The sequence below is a fragment of the Cavia porcellus genome, unplaced genomic scaffold (assembly GCF_034190915.1).
Source record: "Cavia porcellus strain 051 isolate PalLab524CR breed Dunkin Hartley unplaced genomic scaffold, mCavPor4.1 scaffold_10, whole genome shotgun sequence".
NCBI lineage: Eukaryota > Metazoa > Chordata > Mammalia > Rodentia > Caviidae > Cavia > Cavia porcellus.
This window is the reverse complement of record NW_026947493.1, coordinates 50,969,533-50,991,086: the sequence shown is the minus strand read 5'-3', so window position 1 is coordinate 50,991,086 and position 21,554 is coordinate 50,969,533.

The window sequence follows — 21,554 nt, the reverse complement described above, 5'->3', positions numbered from 1 at the left end:
TCACTCAAATGGGCCTACTTTTACTGTTGTTTAGTTTTTAAAGCTAACTTCTGCCGAAAATCAATGTAACTATTATATCCTAGATGATTAAATTTTTTTACTAACACTAACAGAAGGTTACAAATTTATTTTACTAAGAGAAGTTAATTTAAAGAAAATCTACTATCTACAGTTAACATCATACCCAAAAGAACGTACAATACAAAAGAAAACTGAAAAGAGCTTAACTTCCTAAATAAATGCCTATTCTTCCCCAAGATGAAAATTGCCCAGCATATACTGATTTATCCAAGAATAAAAAATAAGGAAAAATTATAATAAATATATATAAATGCAAAGGGTATTAAAATAAAGCTTAATATTTTATATTTTATCACATGTAATTCTTTCTTAATATTTGTCAGTCTGAGATTCTCTATTAGATGTCAAATATGAATTCTTATTTCAAATCAGTTTGTTTTGATTTAATTTATTAATCAAAAGCACACTTACATTGCTGTATTAATTACCTGGGGAGAAGCAAAACACCACAGCCAGTATGGTTTACACACCAGAAACTTACTGTTTCATATTTGTAGGGTAGAATTTTCATTTCAAGGAGTCAGGTTTAGTTTGATTTCTCCTGAAGCATGTTGTTGGCTTGTTCTTTGCAGATGACTACTTTGTGTCTGTGTTATGTGGTCTTTTCTGTGTGCACCACATCCTAGATGTCTCTATATGTAGCAAATTTCTCCACCTTATAAAGACAATGGGAAGATGGATCTGGTCCTACTTGAAGAACCTTATTTTAACTTAGTCACCTGCTCAAGATGTCTATCATCAGATATAGTCACATTCGGAAGTACTTGGGGCAATGTCTCAACAGATGCATTTTAGAGCAACAATTTATACAAACTCGGACCCATCACTAAAATCAATCTACTTAAAATTTCTCTTTCTTTAAAATCGATTTTTCAGTCCAGTTGATAATAAACCTTAGAAATTTAGTTGTGTCCGCTGTGATCTCTGAGGCAAGAATAAATTTCATTCCTACAGAGGAATATTATATTGTGGTTACTGAAATTATTACTCATACCTCTAATATTGAGAAACTAATTTGACTTCTTTCTTTTTTTTTTTTTTTTTTTTTTTTTGTATTTTTACTAGTACCAGGGATCAAACTCATGACCGCCTGCTTGCAAGGCAGGTGCTTTTGCCGTTGAGCTAAATCCCCAGCAATTTGACTTATTTCTAAATTTCCATGTTTTAAAAATGTTAGCTTCTGTGATTTATTGGGCTTCTATTCTAACCATGATATCAACGTGACAGAGAGACTGGAATAATTCCTTCCCTTCACATTCTTCTATTATCTGGAATCTAGCATGGGACACTTGAAGGATACTGGGTATAGAAAGATATAAGAAAGATCTTAAAATATAGCTTCATTGCTAACAATAAGCGAACATTTCTTTGTGCACTGAAGTAAAAAATTAAAAAATAGATAGATGTTTACCAGTATAAACTTTTTAAAAAATATAAATGAGATGTATCCAAGAATCTACTCATCTATTTCACTAGGTGAAATGTTTACTTTTCTATTTTTATTCAAAAACCTTCATAGACAGGCTTTTATTTTTGTTTGTCTTTTCTTTTGCTGAGTTAGAAAGCTAAACACCATGAATGTTTAACATATTAGAGTTCTTGGTTATCAGGAAAAGACAGTAACTCTAAACAATTTCAGCAGAGATGTTAGTTTATTTACTGAATTCTAGTTAAAAACTGACTCAGAAATATAGCACATTCTAGAGTTGTTGGTATACATAGTTGAATTTCAGCAGCTAAAGCCTTTATCAAAAATCGGTTGCTACCAAAATCGCTTTGGTACTATAAAATCTACTATGGTCTTATGTCCACTACCCCCACGATTAATATTCAAAATCCCTGATATGTATTCTAATGTTAAAATTTCAAAGAAATGCTAATACCCTACCTAAAGAATGATACCGACCTTTCATTTTCCATGGTGGAAATAGGGATTGGAAGCCACACTTTCTGCAAGAGGCCACTTGCTAAAAGGAAAGTACCAGTGAAGCTGGGTCTATGAGGACCTGGAGGGTGGAGAATCATGTTGTCTCAAGCTCTAGTATATTTTTCATGTGGACTAAGGTGATGGAAGGGAAACTTTCTAAGTGGGCTAAACTTCAATCAGTTTCAATCTAAAATTTGTTGAAAAACTCCAAACTTCATTACATAGAAAATGTCAGGGTTAAGTATCATAGGCATTTGAGAATAGCAATTACTGTTTTTTAATGATTTCTGAAAAGCAACAAGATTTATCTTAAAGGAATAAGTAGGCTCTAGGCTTATTCCCTTTGGTCTACTATCAAAATATCATAAACTAGGAGTTTTTCTAAGTAACAGAAATATCTAAAAAAAAACAAAAAAAACCAAAAAAAAAAAAAACCTTAAGATCAAAGTGCTAACAAATTCAGAGTCTGATGTAGGTCTTCTTTCTGTTTCATAGATGGCATCTGTGTCCCCTAAGGTAGAAGGTCTGAGCAGTTCTCTGGAACACTAATTTCAAGAGGACCCCATTAACTAACCACTTTCCAAAGGCCTTGTCTCCTGGAATCTTCACATTGGTGATTAGGTTTTGATATATGGATATCGAGGGTAACAAAGTGGAAAAAAAGGCATATTTATTGTATTATTTGAACCAAAGGTTCAAAATATTCTGGGATCCACTTCTACTTTATCATGAATCTTAGTGCCCTCCTATGTAAATTTTGTTAGAAGTCTCAAAGTAGTTCGAAAGTCCTGTGATCCTAAGTATATACCAGAATGATAAATTCTGGTGTTTGCTGCATAAAGGCTGTCAAAGATTAAACACACTAAATAATCAATAAAGAAGATGATTTTAGTCTCCTAAATATTAACTTCATAATAAATCCTTGCAGGTTTTGGGCTTTAGTTGTTTTTGCTTTACAAAAACCCAAATTCATGCAATTAGGAACAAAAGGAGGGAAACTACAACAGATCCTGCAGAAATCCAGACAAACATCAATATCGACTTCAAGAAATTTTAATAAGATGGAAAATGGAGAAGAAATGAACAGACTCCTAGATGCATATCAATTACCAAACTTGAATAAAAAGATATAAAAATTCTAAACAACTATCAGTCAATGAAGTTGAAAATGTAATTAAAAACTTACTAACAAAGAGAAGCCCAGGTACTGATGGATTTCCTGCTGAATTCTACAAGAAACTGAGAGGATATTTAATGCCATTACTCAGCATACTCTTTAATGAAATTGAGAGAGAAGCAATATTCTGAAGACCATTCCTGGCAGCAAGCTTTAACTTGATGCCAAAACCAGAGACGGATCCAACCACAAAAGAGAACTACAGACCATTCACCCTAGTTCACAGATGCAAAACTGCTTAGTCAGATACTGGCAAACACAGTGCAGCAAATCATCAGGAAGATTACACACTATGACCAAGAAGGATTCTTCCCAGGGTTGCAGGGATGCTTTAACATATGCAAATGAATAAATATAAAATACCATATTAACAGAGCCATGGACAAAAACCATATGATCATCTCAATAGATGCAGAGAAAATGTTTGACAAAGTCCCACACACTTTCATGATGAAAGCCATACAGAAAACTGGAAAAAATAGTTTTTAGTTTAATCTGATAAAAAAAAAACCATCTATGACAAACCAACAGGCAATACCATACTCAATAAACAAAAATGGAGAGCTTTTACTTTAAAATCAGAATCAAGACAAGGATACCCACGGTCACCACTCTTATTCAATATAGTTCTGGAAACACTAACCATAACAATTAGAAAAGAGAAAGACATAAAAGAAAAAAAATAGGAAAAGAAGAACTTGAATTGCCATTCTTTGTAGATGACATGGTACTCTATCTAGAAAACCCCCAAAACTCTACCAAAAGGCTTCTAGATTTAATAAAATTCAGTAGTGTAGCTGGATATAATGTCAGTACTCAAAAGTGAATCACCTTCCTGTAAATTAATAACAAAATCATCCCCCAAAATGAAACACCTAGAAATCAGTCTAATGAAAGAAGTGAAAAATCTTTACATTGGAAGCTACAGTACTCTAAAAAGGAGATTGAAGAAGCTATCAGAAAATGAAATATTCTGGGCTGTTTGATATTATTGTCTGTGATAATACGAACAGCTATTTTGAAGAAAACAAGACATCATAATAGCTAGTGATGATTTAATATCATCTTGTTTTGAAGTCCCATCAAATTATTGTTCTTCTGTCTCCATTGCTTTTATCATGTTGTATCTTATTTGATTTTATTATATGTGATAGTATAAACCAAAATTTTTATAGGCAAAGAGATAATATAGAAACCATTGTTCATTTTCTGTTAGCTGGTTCTAAATATCTTGTAATACTTTCATCCTCTTGAATGGTTTCACAGTCTTGATATGTTTGATGCTATAGTATATGAAGTTATACTCAAATATTTCAAGGAAAGAGACACTATGGTAACTACTATTAAATCAGGTTATCTTGTAGTGAAACACTATGTTGCTTAAATTGTTCTGTTCTGACTTGTATTATTATGTTATGTCTTCTTTTATCTCAATATCCCCCATTTTTAAAAATTTATTTATTTATTATTATTACTTTTTAATTAAGGGAAAATTTGTTTAAAAATTAGCAGGATATATTATAGTAATTTTTTTGATTTTGTATTAACATGATTTGAAGCCCCGTACTGCTCTCACCGTCTTGTTCTGAGTGATTTTACTCTATTCTGTTCAGTTTGATATTATCAATTTTGAGGGTATAGGCAACCACTTTGAAGGCAACAAGATTCACTATGATACCCATTCTGGTTTGACTATTATCTTCTTTTGAAGTTCAGTAATGTCTCCAATGTTTAGGTTTTATTGATTTTGTTCTGTACTGTTTAGTTCAATTTTATTATATCTGATGATATAGGCAATTCTTTTTAAGGTAGCAAGGGGCATTATGGTAACCATTGTTGATTGCCTTGTATTCTGTTTTTACATCATGTACTATGTCCATCCTTTGTTTGGACTGACTGCTTTGTTTTGTCACATTTGGTTTTATTCTTTTCCAAAAAAGGTAATAAGAACTATGGGAGTAGTAAATCCCAAAATGTGTAAATGTTATTGTAAAAAAAAAAAAAAGAGAAAAGAAAGTACTCTAAAGGACACAACAGCAAGTGTGTTTAGGTGTGTAAGATAGATGACCATATTACTAAGTTTTGTTGGATCATTGAACACAACTGTTTGCAGTCTCACTGTTTTGAATGTGTACTTTGTATGCTTAATTTTGTAACTTGATCAACTATTTATAAGATGGTAATATATAATCTATTAACTAGTGATTTCTTACTGTTTATTTTTTTGAAACTCTGTATTACTTGTACCATTTTACTGTTTTCTTTTCTTTTTTTTCTTTAAATAAAAAAAGAAAGAAAATGAAAAATTAAATAGCCTGTGTTCTTGGTAGAGAGAACAAATGCAGTGAAAATGGCTATATTCCCAAAGCAACTAACATTTTTTTAAAAAAGCATGATACTGGCAAACATAAATAAATAAATAAATCAGACCCGAAGAACAATGAAACATTTTAGAAGATGCAGAAACAAATCAGCCATATTTAGCCACCTTATAGATGCCAAATATATTCACTGGAAGAAAACCTCTTTAATAAATGGTGCTGGAAAATCTGACTTTCTATAAGCAGAAGTTTAAAATTGTACCCACATCCTTCATGATGTGGTAGACTAAAATCAAAATAGATCAAAGATCTATATATTAAAACAGAAATATTAAATCTTTTAGAAGATAAAATAGGTAGAACTCTTGAAGATATTGGTGTAGGCAAAGATTTTATTAACAAAATCCAGATTGCACAGGAAATATCACAATGAATCAGCAACTAGGATCTCATCTTATTAAAAAGCTCTTGCACAGCAAGAGAAAACACCAACAGAGAGAAAAGTCAGCCTACTCTGTGGGTAAGAATTTTTCCAGCTATTCCTCAGACAAAGGATTACTATCTAGAAAATACAAAGAACTCAAAAAATCAGACTCTTTAAATTTAAAGACCCAATCCAAAAATGTGCATCCAAAATAAATAGAAACTTTTCAGACAAAGTTGAAATGGCAAATAAATACATAAAAGATATTCAACATCATTGGTCATTCATAAAATGCAGATTAAAACACCTTTGAGATTCTATTTCACCCCAGAAAGTATGGCAGTTATCAAGACACCAACCATTCACAAATGCTAGTGGGCTGTAGGGGAAAAAGGAACACTTTTACATTGTTGATGGAATTCTAGACTGGTGTAACTATTGTGGAAATCAGCATGAACATGCCTCAAAAAACGAGGATTACATGTCCCATGTTTTTCTCCTTACTGGTGTCTTCCTGAAAGTATTAAAAGAATACAGCAGTATATGAACACCCATGTTAATTGGGTAGTTTGTAATAGTCAAATCTTGGAAACAGCCCAAATGCCCATCAACAGTGAATGGATAAAAAGAATGGATGTGTGTGTGTGTGTGTGTGTGTGTGTGTGTGTGTGTGTGTGTGTGTGTTATTACTCTGCTATAAAGAATAAAAGGTTGAGACATTTCTAGGTAAATGGATGCACCCTGAGACCGCTCTCTTAATGAAATAAACGGGGCACACATGTGTGAATCCTATAGTGTTTCTCTGGCATGAAAAACCAAAACTGCAAATAAAACTGAAATGTATGATAGATATTGTGAAATAGGTAGAAAATCTTCAAAAAGGAAGGGTAATAAAGGAGGTAGAGGTGACGAAAGGAAGGAAAGGAAAACTAAGGAAAAAAATGAGGAAAGAAGGGAAAAATGGAATCAAAACTCTTTATACTTCCAGGAGAATATGGCAGACAGATAACAGCAGCTATGAAGGTTCTCTGAGATTGCCAGCTTAGAATCCAGGAATGGTGAGGTGTGAGGAGTCCGAAGCAGGGGGATATATATACCCTGCTGACCCAAGAATGAACTGAGCTGAGAGAAACCAACTGGAAATGCAATCCTGGTGCTATAACAGGAACAGATAAAATCTCAGCACAGAAGCTGGAACCTGCACCACTTTAAGCCATGATTTGAATTTCCTGCCACTGCTGCTGTGTCTGAATTGGCACAACAGGGAGAGAGACATACGAAAGCTCTGAGAACAGGAATCAGCAAACAGTTGAGAGTGGGACTGGCAGGGGGCTCTGCATTGACCTGTGGTGAGTGAGAGTAATGGGGACTCTTCCATAGACGAGGAGGCTCCAACAGAGGACATTCTGGGACCGGGCAGACTAGCCAGAACAGGACACTGCAGTGACTTTAGTTGCATGTTTCCCTCTCAAGCAGGATTGGATTGGGAGAGCTTGGCCTGGGTGATGCCACTGAGTAAGACCCAGTAGGCTAGCCCAAATCAGGTCCCAGCCCCTGGCAGTGCACCCTAACAGTGAAGCCTTCAATAGGTTGACCTGGAGGGGCAGGCCCAGCAGAGGCTGCCCAGGTCTGTGTCTCCCTAGTACACTGCAGTGGGTGGGAACACCTAGCTGGCAGATTCAAACAAACTGTAACCAACAAAGAAAAAAATAACTGGGCCTCCTATATATGCTTGGATTGAAGGGATAAAAGGTACGGGAAGAGGGAGCAACAAGAAAGGGTCCTCAGTCCCCAATCTTGAGAACGCTAATCCAGGAAAGGGAAATGCAAAGGAGAGTGAGGACAGAAAACATGCAATATCAGACACGGCACCAATAGACATAAAGCGGTATCTCCGGAGCCTCATAGACGAGTTCAAAAGTGAAGTATTTAATGAAATAAAGCAAGATATAAGTAGAGTAGTTAGAGAAATGCTAAGCACTGCCCAAGAAAAAAACAGATGGTGAAATGGAAGAACAGAAAAAGAGGGGAGAATTGTTTGATAGAGAAAACATAGAATACATGAAACAGGTTCAAAGAGATTACCAGGAAACTAAAAACTCTATTGAAGGCTGGCATAACAGCTCGAAAGAAACTAAAGATAGTTTATCTGATCTGGAGGACAGATTTGTAATGTGGGAGAATGAAATGAAAAACTTCTTAAAAATAACAAAGAAACAAACAGTACTAATACAAAGGCTAGAAGATGATAAGAGGATCTATAACTTAAGAATTAAGAACATAAAAGAAGAAGTAGGGACACAACAAATGAACTACAAAAGCTATTCAGAGATATAATCCAGGAGAATTTCCCTAATTTAGCAAAAGGTAAAGATACTCAGATGAGGCATATAGGACCCCAGCCACCTACAACCCAAACAGAGCTACACCCAGGCATATAATAATCAAAATTCCAGAAATCCAATATAAGAACAGAATATTAAAAGCCATCAGAGAAAAGAAACACATCACTTACAAGGAAACACTCATCAGAATTACAGCAGAATTCTTGGCACAAGCCATCAAATCACGAAGAGCGTGGGGGGAAATAATTCAAGCTTTGAAAGATAATAAACTCCAGCCAAAATTGATATATCCCGCACAACTGTCCCTAGAAATTGATGGAAAAACAAGGTTCTTCCAGGATAAAGAGGAACTAGGGGAATTTGCAACCACCAATTCAACTCTACAGAGAATACTGCAGGATATTCTAAAAAAGAAAAATACCAAGATTCCAGAAACAGTGGCAGAGAGGCCACAATGAATGGAGCAGAAAGCGAAATGAAGAAGACAAACTGACAACTAATGACAGAAAAAGAGCTCAACAGAAATGAGGCAGAGAAGGTCGGATGGTAGGAGCAGCTATTTTGGAGAAAACAAGACATTTTAATAGCTAGTGCTGATTTAATACCATCTTGTTTTGAAGTCCCATCAAGCTTTTGTTTTTCTGTCTCCATCGGTCTTAACATGTTGTATCTTATTGGATTTTATTATATGTGATAATATAAACAAAAACGTTTATAGACAAGGAGATTATACAGAAACCATTGTTTATATTCTGTTAGTTGATTCTAAATACCCTGTAATACTGTCATTCTCTTGAACCGTTTTACATTGTCTTGATATGTTTGATGCTACAGTGTACAAAATTATACTCAAAGATTTCAAGGAAAGAGACACTATTATAACTAATTTTATGTTGGAATATCTTGTGGTGAAACACTATGTTGCTTAAATGGTTATGTTTTGACCTGCGCTGTTTTGTTGTTATGCCCTCTTTTATCTCAATCTCCTTTTTTTATTATTTAATTTTTTATTTTTATCCTTTTAATTAAGGGAAAAATAAATAAAAAATAGCAGGATATATTATAGTAACCCACTTTGATTTCATATTAACTTTATTTGAACCCCTGTATTGCTCTTACCATCTTGTTTTGACTGATTTTCCTCTATTCTGTTTTGCTTGATAGTACCAAGTTTGAAAGTATAGGCAACAACTGTGAAGACAATAAGATTCATTATGACACCATTCTGGTTGACTATATCTATTTTTGAAGACCTGTAATGTCTCCAATGTTTTGGTTTTATTGGTTTTGTTCTTTACTGTTTTGTTCAATTTTATTATAACTGATGATATAGGCAGTTCTTTTTAAGATAGCAAGAGGCAGTATGGCAACCATTGTTGATCACCTTGCATTTTGTTTTTACATTATGTATTATGTCCATCCTTTTGATCTGACTGACTCTGTTCTGTTACGTCACATTTGGTTTTACTCTCTTCAAAAAAAGTAATAAGAACTGTGTGGGAGTAATAAAACCCAAAATGTGTAATTTTCATTGTACAAAACAGAGGAAAAGAACGTGCTTTAAAGTACATAACTGCATGTATACTTAAGTGTATAAAATAGATAACCGTATTACTGAGTTTTGTTGGATCATTGAACAGAACTGTTTGCAGTCTCACTGTTTGAATGTCCACTTTATATGCTTTAATTTTGTAACTTGAACAACCATTTCTAAGATGACTATATGTACTCTATTAACTAGTGATTTCCTTCGGTTTATTTTTTCTGAAATTCTGTACAACTTGTACCCTTTTTCTGCCTTTTTATCTTTTCTCCTTAAATAAAATTTTTAAAACTCTTTAAATAAGGAGGGTAAGAAGGCTTAAAAGGAGTATAAGGAAGTGAGAAAAGATAGAATCAAGTTATATCATATAGAAGAACAAATCCCATATGATGAATATAATCACTACATGTACTTAAAATGTACCAATAAAAATCATTTTCTTTGATTTTTTTCAAAAGCCAATTATACTTTTAATATTTCCTACAATTTTTAAGACATACCTTCTTTTGGCTCATATGCCAGAGGTCAGTCTTTTGAATTTAAGATAAAATTACATTGTTCGTATTTGCAGTTTGAATGGTGATTCAATTTGCCAGTGTGTTCATTTCTCCTTATATTTTATAACTGGAATCTTTTTTGAAAATCTTGAGAAAATGTTTAATCACAAAAATCAAAGACAGATTTTCTCTTGGTAAAAGTATTTCCAAATTTACCGGCACAAATTGGCAGAACAAGGAGCATGTCTATAAAAGCTTGGGAAAACAAAAACTACTAAAGTTACTAAAATTAGACAAATAAAAATCTCTTAGTCATGAGTGCTAAAATACATTTTAAAATTTTCACAAGGCAGAGAGCATGCTTATACAAATTATCATTATTCAGACTTTAAGGAGAATTTCCCTAATGATTATGATTTGGATGTGTGCATACATTTGCTGATTTGTGTATACACATAACTATGTGCTGCTGACTAGCATATCCATGAGTTCCTTTTTTGTCTGCTTAAGCATAAACCTCTTATTTCATCCCACAACTTCTATCTATTTTATAAAGAAATGAGCAAATAGGGGGATAGAAATATGGGCTTACCAGCATTTCTCTCAGGTTCTGAAAATAAAACGAATCTAGAGCCAGGTATGTGGGTGCACACTTGTAATCCCAGCACTCAGGAGGCTGAGGCAGGAGGATCACTGTGAGTTCAAGGCCAGGGCTGTATATGTGTGTCCATGAACTATACAGTGAGACTTTGTCTCAAAATAAAAAAGAAGACAAATCTGTTTTACAATATGGGATATTTGGTGAGCTTTCTTATTTAGTAAAAGATACCTGGGGTATTGTTGTTAAAATATGTTCAATCAGGATTTATTTTTGATCATTTTTATCTTGCTCATGAAATGATTTTCTATACAAGTATTTCTTAAGAATAATGAATAAGTTAATTCCTACATCACTTTCCTGAATTTTTAGAATTAATTAAACCAAAGAAGTAGTTGTAAGCGCGTCAGTGTGTGTGTGTGTGTGTGTGTGTGTGTGTGTGTGTGTGTGTCTGTGTCTGTATGTGTGTCTGTGTGTGTATTCTGGACATCTGGTCCCATTCTGAAGAAGAGGAACTGCTTTCTTACAGGGAAAAGATCATAATTGATTACAGGCCCAATATATTATGCCCTCTTAGACAAAGAGACTACTTGAGATCCAGAAATAAACATCTCTGGGGAGAGTAAAGCAGTTATGTCAATGTAAAGCAAAATATATTTGACTTGAATATTTCCCTATATGTATTTGAAATTTACTTATGCTGTGCATTGGTTTTTGTTATAACGCTGCTACAAAATCTTGCCCAAATTCTTAGGATGAAGTTCCTAATACCTGAATTTTCAAGATAATAGCTAATAGATAAAGCTGAGCTTTTTTGTTTGCTGATCTCTTTGACAATGCTGGCGTTCTAGCAGAGTCTGATGACCTAATGTGATATTACTGGATGGATACATGACTACTTTCACTTGGAGGCTGGTCTGTTATTTGGTGAGATATACATGCTATAGTCTTGAACAAGGGAGATACGTTTGACTTAGTCATAGAGAAAAGGATCAAAGGAGAAATACATTTTGAAAGATGAAAGGTCTGCAGCATTGTTACAAACTTGATTCTACGATTATTATGAGTTTGATTCTATCTCTAACTGAACTACTGCAGTCAGAGATAGAATCAAGAAAACAAAGGACACAGTTTTGATGGTCTTTAGGTAGCTGAATTGCTAAAAGACAAGCAATTTTGCAGCAAGATTGATTTTGAGCTTAACTTAGCTCACACTTCACTCTATCGACACAGTGAAAAAGTCTTGTGATTCATTAAATTTTAGGTAAATTGTTTCTCCTAATAAAATATAAATTTAATGTTTAAAATACAGAATATCATAAAGATAATATAAAATAATATATTTTGTAATGAGCAGATAACAGTAAAATCTACTATGATGGAAATATAGTTTTATGCAATTGTGATCTCAAAAATGAATTAAATAGCAGAGGAAGTATCTCCAAACTGTATTCTATTTGATCAGCTAATAATGGAGCTAGTAATTTTCATGTAAAAAAAGTATTTTTCTTTGTAAAAACTATTATTATATTTGAAATCCTTATAATCTCTACAAAAACATTTGCAAAGTGCTTAAGATAATTTAAGTAACAATTTGCACAAATTTTAAATATAAAGCCCTAACCAAATGATTTGAAACAACAGCAAATTAACACTAACCTTTGACCTGGCCAAAGTTCAGGGTTCACCTCCAAGGCAATTTTATTTTTAATCGCCTTTATATCCTAACTGTTATGTGGCTGAGGCCTCCTTCCCTAAAGTAAACTACTTCTTTTTAACCAAAATTTGAGTAAACCATTCAATTTTATGATGTTTCAACATGTACCTTTTAGAAATGATGAAGTAAGGAAAACCAATCCCAAATCAACTGCTGAAACCCACGAAAGTGCTCTTGCTTGCGTATTTTGGCTTTCTATGGACAACATGCTCCAGAGAGCTTAAGAACAAAAGCAACATGAACTTTGGGCTGAATGAGACACAGGTTTGTGGCTGGTGCATTCTTGAATAGCCTATTTAGAACGTACCCGGTGGCCAGAGTGGTGGCAATGAGTCTGTCATAGACTGGCACTTCTTGGATTTCTAAGAGAACGAAGAAGTTCAAGAGTATTGGATCTGGAAATCTGCATGCAAGCGCAGTTTAAGAGAATTAGTTATTTAAAAACTGCATTCTATGTTAAGAGTGGACATTTAGTACTCAAAAATTTATTTCTCTACTGCACAGTCCATGTTTCTGACATGAAAACAGGGAACATTATAATATAAATATTGATGGTAAAAGGTAGGATTTCAGCTTGTGAGGGCTAATAGAAAACTAAACAACCCAGGAGTAGTGGATTTTGGCACAAAAAAAGGAAAAAAGGGATTGAATGATTGACAAGATAGATTCATGAGGAAAATTACCTGAGTGTCTTTAAAGAGGCAAAATAACAATGTATTTCTGAATATTCAGTCATGCCCTATTGTTCTACCATCAATTATAAATTAAGTAAAATAATAGCAAAATTAAAGTATACAACTTGAATCAAGAACATTGGAAGGATTTTTAAATATTCAAACTGAAATTGTATAAGAACTAAATTCATAGCTCATATTGAGAAAATTTCACAGCGTGATGTGTCAGGGTTATACAAGATCTCTCTCAATTTATGAATCCTTGAGTAAAGATCATTTAAACACCTAAGAATTGCTATAACTTGATTAAAGAAAAGTTAAAGACAACATGTTATTTGAAGTTTATCAATATGTCTTAGTCCATTTTTGTACTGATGCATCAAATAATGACACTGGGTAATTTAAAAGAACAGAAATTGATTCTTTAGAGTTCCAGAGCCTACAAAGTTCAACATCAAGGTGATTGTACATTCAGTGTCTGGTAAAGACTGCTTGGGTAAATGTCCAACAAAAAGCTGGTATATTTAAAGGCTTAGTCCAAGCCTATGGCAATATTCAAAAGTGGTGGAAACTCTCAGAGTTCCAGTCTAATGGGAAATCCTTCATTATTGCTGGTAGTGTACACTTGAAAATGATGTTGCTCCTCCCCCACTTCTCTCTCTTTACTTCGTGGCCATCAGGGAGTAGCTTTTTTCTACCTCATGCTCTATCTTCGTTATTTTTTACTGTCGCTGAGACAAAACACCTGATGCCCAAAGTTGGGCATTTCTTACAGTTTTTGGAGGTTTTAGTCTGTATTTAGTTGGCTCCAAGGCAAGGTGGCATGGCAGTGCCGCAGTTTATGGCGGCTGCTAACAGCAACGTGGGAAACAGCAAGAGAGACAGACACACCTTCTTCCTGCCATTACATTACATCTTGGTTCTACCCCTAGGCCAGTGTAGCACTCACACCCCAATCTAAATGCTAGACAATGAACCAGACACAAATGTATAATACAAATACATGAGGCCTCGGGGCCTCCGACATAAACCATGACATGCTTCCTGTGTGATTTACTGCTTTGCAACAGATTCAAAGGCCACAGGCAAAAAATAAACCATAGGGGTAGGGATTTAGCTCAGCGGCATAAGTGCCTGCCTTGCAAGCATGCAGTCATGAATTTGATCCCTGGTACCAAAAACATAAAAGATAAATAAAAAAAAAAATAAACCATAGACTGAAATATCTAAAACCTGGAGTCAAAATAAACTTGTTTTCTTATACTTTCAGTATGTGTTCTTTACAGTAACAGAAAGATGAGTAACAACTACTTTCGAGACAGTGCTTTGACCAGTGTGATCCTCTGAAAAGGAGGAATGTTATGTCTTCACATGGCGGAATGAACAAGGGCAAAAAGAACTGCATTAGTGACTTTCTCATTGTTGAAACAAAATATCTGACAAATTAAAGTAACAGAGGTTATTTTGGTTCATACTTTTGGAGGTTCCAGTTGATTTCAGCTTGCTCCAAGGCAGAAGGAGCCTGGTGGAAGGGTGCTACAGAAAAATCTACTCAATCCTTAGTGACCAGGAAGCAGAGAGAAAGAGAGAGAGGGAGAAAGAAAGACAGAGAGACAGAGACAGACAGAGAGATAAAGACAGAGAGGCACAGACACAGAGAGAGACACAGGCATAGACTGTCAAGACAGAGATAGAGAGAAGGAGGGAAGAAATGAGGACAAAATCTTTCTAGTTATAGCCTGAGTGTCTCACTTTTTCTCTCCAGATCACACCTCCTACCAGCTTACTCAGCCATGAATTCATTAGTACACAAATCTGCTAGTGAGTATCGTGTCCTGATGATCTGATCACCTTCCAAAAGCCCTACCTCTGACACATCAGACTTTTGGGGGACATTTAAGTCTTAATCAAAACAAGAGCCAACTCACTGTGTCATGTTGATAGCCATCATAACTTTTATGGTTCTCCAAAGACCCAGCCTCTAACACTGTTGCATTGGGTCACTGTGGGATCACCTAGTAGAACAACATAAATTCCCTACATTTATTTTTGAGCTATCTGAATTATAAATGTTTTCTCTCTCATTTTCATGTTTATATTTCACAGTAGTCTCTTTGAATGGACATAATTTAGAAATTTGCCTCATTGTACTTTATTGTAACTGCTGTTTATTGAATAGAAAATTTTCCTAAAATCCAACAAATCTTTCCAAATTCAATCCTATTTTTTAAGACTCTGAAACAATTACAGTAAAGATTGCTTTTACTATACAATATTAATTCTGCCAAAGCATTTAGATTACATTTAAAATGTCATAAATTATGAAATAGAGATCTCACTAATTATTTGAATTATTCTTTCTCATGTTTATATTTAAATTCCTTTTAAATATTACCATTTTATTCACTTTTATAAAGCTCTTGTGATCACTTTTGATATTTAAGACAGTCTAGAAAGTTGGTTGTGTTACTTACCAAATGCCTGAAATTAATTATATTTCATATTTTGACTAGTACATTTAAGTGTTGGCCATTTATCCCAACACAGGTTAAAAAAAAATCTTAGTTTATTTTTTTAGGAAATGCAAGGGAAATTGTAATTGTGGAGCAAAGTAGCATAAGGTTTTCTTTTCTTTTTTTTTTTTTTTTTTGTCTTTTTGAGATAGTGTCTCACTATGTGGTTCAGTTTGGCCTTCCATGTGTTTAATAATCCAGGCTTGCCTTGAACTCACAGTGATCCTTGTGCCTCAGTCTCCCATGATCTGCAATTACAAGTGTCTGCTACTAAGCCCATCTCAGCATAGATTTTCTTAGTTCTCTACACTATGTATTTACTGATTAGAAAGAATTGTACAAATGTTTGAAGAGCAATACCACCTGTCTCAATAACCTTTCTACAATAACTTCTAATGTAAATGTGAAAAAATTAGAGTTTTACTTGGATGTGTGTAAGTATTCAGAAGGTAAAAAACAAAAAGTTAGTGTGACAGTAAACATTTATGTGCAAAAGTAAAATATTAGATGAAAATTTTTATCCAAATAACATATATTTTGAAACACCTCCCACTGCAAATATTGTATATTTGAAAATAGAATTTTCTCTCTCCATTTTAAGTCCCATGTAAGAACTGAAAGTTTTTAGTATATTTTTGGGAGAAAATACCATTTCAATTTCTGGAAAACATTTCTACAATGTTGGTCTTTGTTACCTTTCTTTCATTGCCTGGATAAAATATCTGACACCCTAAATTAAGGAAGAAAAGTGTTATTTAGCTCACAGTTTGTGGAGGTTTCCATCTAAAATCATCTGGCTCCAAGGCAGAGTGGTATGGCACAGGTGCAATACTTCATGGCAGAAAAAGACAGCAAACCAAGAAGAGCAAGAAAAGGAGAGAGGAAGCCTCTTTTTCTGCCTTATATTGTAAGGAGGCTATTACACCAACCCTACCATTACCCCCTATCCCCCTCCTATTGCCAAAGGGCAGGTGTAGCAATCACAGAATCTTGTGCCCTCCTCTTACACAGGCTGAGGATATTTACAAAGTAAGGACCCTGGCCTCCTGTTGAGTCTCTTAGTTAAATTTCTAAATTTCTCAAGTTGACACAATGCATCCATCAAGAACTAAAAGTTTTGAGTCTATTTCTGGGAGAAAAATATTTCAACTTTTGAAAAAAATGACTACAATATTCTAATAAAAATGTTTATACCTAACACAGAGAAAAAAGCTTACCTTAGTACTGAGAAAATACCAAGGATAGACTAAACAACTAAGATTTAGTTAAAACAACTTTTGCAGCATTTTAAATTATTCAAAATAAAGAAAATTGAGTTTAATTACATTTTCCTAGAAACTAAAATCTCTATGATCTGTTTCCATGGAAATACTAATATGGGGAAATCTAGACTAATGAAAGATATAAGCTACAACAGACCATTCTGTTTACTATTTCTTCTTCCATAAATTTTGTTTTTATTTTTAAAACATATAAATGCTAATTATGTTTTGTAATAGCAAAGAATTATTGGAGTAAGATTTAAAGAAATATACTCTGGAGGTGCAAGTCATCTACTTTCCTATCAAAATATTCCATTCAACTAAGGAAATTCTATGACTCTATAATCATGAGTCCCAGATACCTATAATCATGTGTCATGAATATACATATATATCAAGAGAGCCAACATATATGTCCATATATGTAGCAATTATTGACAAATTACATTTCTCAAGTCCACTTTAAAACTGAAGTCAATGCAAACGTGCTGCTTTCTGTCTCTTCTCATGTAGGTGTACATATTTACTGGCAGATGTGCACATTTATTGGGAGACTTAACTGTATTGAAAAGAATTTAAAGTTAGTTAATCTAACAAAGAACCACATATACAAGGAAAGCAGTATGAGTATTCTTGTCCTCTTGTGAGAATTAAATAATTCCACAGACTAATTTGTTACTTCCATGATTCATTTTAAATTAATAATGGCTTACTAAATATAAAATCCATGTATTCTTTTCCATCTGTACAAAGAGTAGTATTTATGTGCATATATGTATATACCATAATCTTACTCACAATGTAATATTAAATTTTGTAACTTCTGCTTAAATTGTTCTGTTCTGACCTATATTGTTATGTTGTTATGTCCTCTTTTATCTCAATCTCCTCCCTTTTTAAAATTTATTTTTTAATTAAGGGAAATTTTTTTTAAATTAGTAGGATATATTAAACATTTTTTCATTTCCTATTAACTCGATATGAAGCCTGTATTGCTCTCACCATCTTGTTACCTTACCTTTGTTCCATTTCCTTTACCTTAAAATACTATTATGCTTTTTAAATTTATCTGCCTGAATATTTTGAACTATTTTGAACTATTTGAGATCATGGCATATAGATCATGGCTAAATGGTAGCTTAAGAAATATTACCTTTTATTGCACTCAGAATCACCAGACATATGGCTTGAACAGTGAAGGGCACATTTACTGCTACATTTTTCTACTCTATGCTCTTTTTTCACACACTGAGCCTCTCAGAGACCTTTTGCCAGGCTGCTCTGTTATCATTACACCCAGGCACCTTCTCCATAGAACCTCTTTCCAATTTCTTCTTTCTCTATATTTTCATACTCTTATCTAAATTTCTGTATTTTGGGATGATCTACTTCTAATTGCTATGAAAATTGTTTAACAAGCCCAGTGAATATTTCTATGGAATAGGTTCACCGTGGAAAGCAATATTCTGTCACAGACTCTTTAAAGTTGGTGCATATTTGAGACAGTTTTCATATTTTTGAACTGAGAAATACTTCTTTTGAACTTCATGAAAAACTTCAAATATGCATAGTACTTGTAAGACAGTACAATAAGTCATCATGCAGTGATAATATAACTTCTATAATGATCAATATTTGGCTAATTTTGGCCTTATCATACTGTTCCATTTTAAGAGATTTTAAGAGATAATTCATTATTTTTCTCTATTAGGTTGCTTTCTGTCCCTGGAAAAGAATGCTTAATACTCACTTTAATAAAGAAAAGGAGGTATAATTTGGACCTCAGTTTCAGGAGATTCAGTTCGTAGTCTGCTGGTTCCAAGGCAGGAACAACATGTCAGAAGGGTGTGGAGAAGCAAAGCTGCTTAGTTCATGGAGGCTGAGAAGCGAAGCAGAGGAAAATTATCACACAGGAAGAGAGCAGGGATCAAACGTAGGCCCGAAAGCCACACCTCTGTGATCCACCCAGACACCAAAATAGTGTTCCACCAATTTCCCAGCTCAGTCTCAAAGCCAATCAGTTTTATACTCCATCCTAACCACATCTGCTTTCTATCCAACTTTCAGAGTACTTGTTGAAAATAATAAATGATACATAATATTATACAAAAGGTAGTGTATGAGAAATATATTTTAACACAACCATAGTACCAATGATATCTGTCAAAATTAAAATTAATTCCTGAATATCTCCATTTATCTTAAAACTAACACTTTACAGTTATCATGATCATATCAATATTCAAACAAAATTTGTGCTAAAAAGGTACTTTAATGGCTGATATTTCTGGACAACAAGAAGAGAAAGGTGGTACCACGATATCTAGCACAGTGTAAACAAAATGGAAAACCAGTTGTAAAGATCAGATGTCCCTTTCTACAAGTACCGTATCAGGCCTCAGATCGACAGCATGTGCCAAATTCAAGGTGTGTGCTATTAGAAATTTCTCAGCCTTTCTGATCCTATTCTCTATTATAAAATGATAGCTTTATAGATCTGTGTCTCTGTGTGTATATTTTGCATGGTTCTTAGAAATAACTAATGTTACTTCACTAATTCATGTAGATGTATTTTACTTTGTGTGTACATGTATGCCTTGCCTTTCCTATGAAAAGCAATCACAGGAAAGCTATCCGTTTTGAATCTTATAGAAAGGAGATATTCCCCTGTAGACATACTAGCTAAGGTCAAATTAAACTATGTTCTAATTAAAGTCTTTTTGCTGCAGCCTTTCAATATGAAAAGAAAGGAGAAATTTATTGGTAAATGTTAACACTAGCTGCAAAGTCTACATGCGCCTAAACACGACACGAATATTCTACAGATGAGAGTGCATAACGGCTATCACGCTAGAGTGTATTAGGTGTCTACGAAATCCAGTTGAGATGTTTAGATTTTGGCCCAATTTGAACGCTATGAAAATTTGTATTCATTGACGCAAAGCTATGAGCGCCATCTAGTGATCACTTTGCATGAAGTGCAGACACATGACCCTTAGAGACCCAGCAAACATAATACCACTGAGAGGAGGTGCACAAAACAACAAAAATCACAAGCCTTATCTAATTTTGTTATTTTAAAACATTACATTTATTTTTATACTACAATTGAGTTCTTTTTAACAGTATGAACTAGTATATGCCTACTAGCTATTTTTCTGAGATTTTGTTTTTAGTAATATATTAAAACTATTAATATCTGACAAAACCTTAGAGAATTGAAAAACAATACTAATAAAAGGAAAAGAGAAATTAACTCTAATGGATGGTGGTAGTAATAAGAACTAATATATTTGGGTTATCAGTTCCCTTTGTGGTGCTGCAGATCAAACGTACGGCTTCTCATATGGTAGGTAAGCACTTGACCACTGAGCTACAGACCTAGGCCCTAGATGCCATCTCTAAGTCAATTAATGTACTTTCCACATTACCATTTAATAAAAATAATGAAATTATTACTGGAATTATATAAACAAAGTTTTAGTGATTGATGGTAAATGTGCAAGAAATAGGTGTGATACTTTTAAATAACATAGGGTGGATTACATGCTAATTTCATAGTATATCAATGATGAAAATCATCAAACTAAAGGGTAAAACTACTCACCAGAAACAGATAATGAAAGATAATACGTATCTGGCTGTTGAGCCTATAATTGAAAGCACCTCAGTTTCTTGTATCATAACTTGTAATTATAGCTGGAATTAATACAAACACCAACCTTACCAAATTACATAGAAATATGTTTGGCTTATGAAAAGATATTGTTTTTGAAATATTCCAGTGATTAATAAAAAATATTGGCATCTACTTTATGCTAGACCAGATTTTGTCAACCTTTGGCAGGAAATGTTGTTCTTCAAACTATTGTCTTCAACCACCCATTACCAATATCGGAGTGATAAAATGTGTGTGATGGTCCTTTAAAGAAGCTTTTTGTTAAGAATCTTGTTAATAATCCTACTTTTTATACAGATTCATACTGTGGCTATGGAAAATGTTACTCTTATAGACAGTGAGGTGGCACTTTTGTGAATAAAATCATGTCCCTACTCTTTTACACACATACTCTAATATTAGTGGGACATTACTTTTAGTGTAAACAATTTGAAAATTACTACATAGAGGAAATTTATTTCAACATTATATCATTTATTTGCTGATAGAAACTTTTCTACAGAGATCTCATTACAAGATTTTTCTGTATTTGTGAAGGCTAATCATTGTTTACACTCATAGTCTAGATTCCAAATTTTGTGTCTTAATTTATGCTGTTTTTAGAGAATTGGTATTTATTTCTAGGTGAGACATTTTAATGAACTGCCAACAAAAAGTAGACAATTAGCTCCTAAATACATTTTTGAAAACAGAAAATTTGACTGATTTAACAAATTCTGAATCGCAGTTTCTCCCTTAGAAAGCAAAGGATTATATACACTGTTTTGGTATTAACCAAGAAGCTTGTAAGAACCTA